Here is a 3,340-nt window from a genome sequence, read left to right as displayed (position 1 = left end):
CCTGACTAATCCACCTATCCTACACATCCCCGAACACTATGGGTAATTTAGCATGGCCAATTCACCTAACCTGCACATGTTTGTATTGTGGGAGGAAACTAGAACACCCAGAAGAAACCCACAGAGACAAGGGAGAATGTGCAAACTCCACACAGACGATCACCCAAAGCGGGATACGAGCCCAGGTCCCTGATGCTGTGTTAACCATTGAGCCACCATGCCTTCCATATCAATCAGGTGTAGGTCCTCTCTCCACAACAAAAATATTCAAAGCAGCTGACAACATTTTGGTTTTGGGTTCCAACATTTATAGTAATAATCACTGTGAAAATCTTAACCATCTTTTTATCTCAGCATCTCCAAGCATATTCATCTATTGATTTAAAATCCCTGTTGGGTAGCAAATTGGCATTTTTTAATTCATTCTTGGAGGGGAAGTTGCAGATTATGGCCTTCCCGTGTATCTGCAGCCCATGTCCTTCTAGGCAGCAATGGCTGTGGATTTGGAAGGTGTTTTTAAGGAGCCTCAGTGAATCTCTGTGGTGCAACTTATAAATGGTACAGATTGACACTGGTGTGAATTGGCAGTGGAGAGTGGTAGTTTTTGTGGATGTGGTGCCAATCAAGAGGACTGCTTCGTAAGTGCTGTCAGAGGAGTACTCATCCAATATTAGACCATAAGGCCAAAAGATATAGATAGAGAAGTTAGGCCATTCAGCCCATCGAGTATGCTCCACCATACAATCATGGTTGATATGTTTCTCAACCCCATTGTCCAGCTTTCTCCCTGTAACCCTTGATCCTCTTGACAATCCCCTTAATATTCTATCACACTTTTGACTTGTGTCTCATACATAGTGGACAGGCTTTGGGGAGTCTGGAGGTGAGTTACTTGCTGCAGGATTCCAAGCCTTTGGTCTACCTTTGCAGCTAGGGTATTTATATGGCTGGTCCAGTTGACGTTCGCATCAATGATAACTCCCAAGATATTGATAGTGGATGGTTTAGCAATGGTAATCCAGTGAATGTAAAAATCACTGAAATATATTTTGATTCTCTCTTTATTCAAAATTGTCACTGTTTGGCACATGTTAGCCCAAACCTGGATATTGGCCAGATCATGTTGCATTTGAACATGGAATGTTTCAGATTCTGAGGAATCGTGAACAGCATTGAGCATTGTTCAATCATTAGCAAGGATCTCCATTTCTGATCTTATGATGGAGGAAAGGTCATTAATGAAGCAGCTGACTACTCTGAGGAAATCCTGCAGGATGTCTGGAACTTAGATGACTGACTTCACAACCATCTTTCTATGTGGCTATATGTTCCTATATGACTTCAATTAGTGAAGACATTTTCCCCTGGTTCATATTTTGCTGGGCCTCTATAATGCCATACTCAATCATATAGACCCACAAATATAGCAAATAAGATGGAAGAAGGCCATTCATCCCTGAGTGTGCACTTCATCATTCAATAAAATCATAGCTGATATGTTTGTGCTTTGAATTCATATTCACATCTGATCCTGATAACCCTTGATTCCCTTGGCTAACAAGAATGCATCCACCTCTTTCTGAAAAATAATTAAATAATTCACCAGCTCAACCAAACAGGAAAATAAAAAGACATGGTCTTGACACACCTCCACCTTTAAGAAAAAATGAATGTCAGTTCAAAATAATATGTTTCATTGCAAAGCATATGATGTACAAACAAAACACAAGACTTACATCCATTCACTCTTTCTCCCATCTTAATTCAATCTTAGCAATTTTAAAGCCTTCAATTTATTCCAACAGTATAATGGGAATTACATTATTTTTTTCTGCAATGTAAATAATACATTAAATGGTTGCCTCAAAAAAACTACATCTGAATATTCTGTCATTCTGAGTTTTAATCTTTTCAATGAAGATCTGTGGATTAGGATGGGAATAAATTAATGTTTCCTTTTTACCATGTTAGGCAAAGAATTCAAAGTGTTGAAGAGCCAACAACAATACTGTTTCTCCACAGTAGAGTATTTATTCTGATACTAGTATAGTTCCTTGGAGAAATACTTACTGACTTCTCTATTCCTGACTTATCACCCTTGCCCTTACCTACCCTCAAGTCACCAGCATCAATTGATATTTGAAAAGTCTGGAAATCTCATGGGAGGCCAGCCATAGTTTATTAATTAGGACTAACTTCAGATTATCGAAGGCTGCTTTCTTTTCTGCTGACCATATCACTTCTTCTTGTTTCTTTAACAAATTTGTTAAAGGCAATTATGTGTTACATAGAACATAGCTGAAAATGTGTTGCTCGAAAAGCGCAGCCGGTCAGGCAGCATCCAGGGAACAGGAGAATCGACGTTTCGGGCATAAGCCCTTCTTCAGGAATTCCTGCCTGACCTGCTGCGCTTTTCCAGCAACATATTTTCAGCTCTGATCTCCAGCATCTGCAGACCTCACTTTCTCCTTACATAGAACATAGAGTGGCTTTTTCTCAGCAGAGAGCGGCGCGAGCTGGGCGGAAGTGAGGTTGGATCACAGAGCTGGTCGGGAAGGTAAGTGATATATATTTGAGTGGGTGTGTTCTATACCCCAGGCCCTACATAGTAGGGCCTCCCTCCCATCCTCCTCCTCTAACCTAACTTTAAAGTTCATAGGTAAGCTACTCACTTGGAGACGAAGTGTAGAGTAATGGCAGCGCAGGCAGTGGAATGTTCCTCCTGCAGGATGTTTGAGGTAGGGGTGACCACCGATACTCCTGCCGACTTCATCTGCAGGAAATGCAGTCAGATTCTGCTCCTCACAGAACGAGTTAGGGAACTGGAACTGGAGTTGGATGAACTGAGGATTATTCGAGAGGCTGAGAAGGTGATAGATAGAAGCTACAGGGACATAGTTACCCAGCTACCTCTGTTCTCTGGTGTAACAGTTAGAGGTGGGAAGGGGAGGAAGCAGGCAGTGCAGGGATCCCCTGTAGTCATTCCACTAAACAATAGGTATACCGCTTTGGATACTGGTGGGGGGGACAGCCTAGCAGGGGTAAGCGGCAGTGACCGGGTCTGTGGCATGAGGTCTGGCTCTAAGACTCAGAAGGGAAAGGGGGAGAGGAGGAGAGCGCTAGTTATAGGAGACTCTCTAGTTAGAGGGACGGACAGGCGATTCTGTGGGCATGGGCGAGACTCTCGGATGGTTTGTTGCCTCCCGGGTGCCAGGGTCCGAGACGTCTCGGACCGTGTCTTCAGAATCCTTAAGGGGGAGGGAGCAGCCAGAAGTTGTGGTGCACGTTGGCACCAATGACATAGGTAGGAAGAGGGGTGGGGAGGTCATTCAAGAGCTCA

The sequence above is a fragment of the Chiloscyllium plagiosum genome, chromosome 1 (assembly GCF_004010195.1).
Source record: "Chiloscyllium plagiosum isolate BGI_BamShark_2017 chromosome 1, ASM401019v2, whole genome shotgun sequence".
Taxonomy (NCBI): Eukaryota; Metazoa; Chordata; class Chondrichthyes; order Orectolobiformes; family Hemiscylliidae; genus Chiloscyllium; species Chiloscyllium plagiosum.
Note: the sequence above shows the minus strand (reverse complement) of the source record.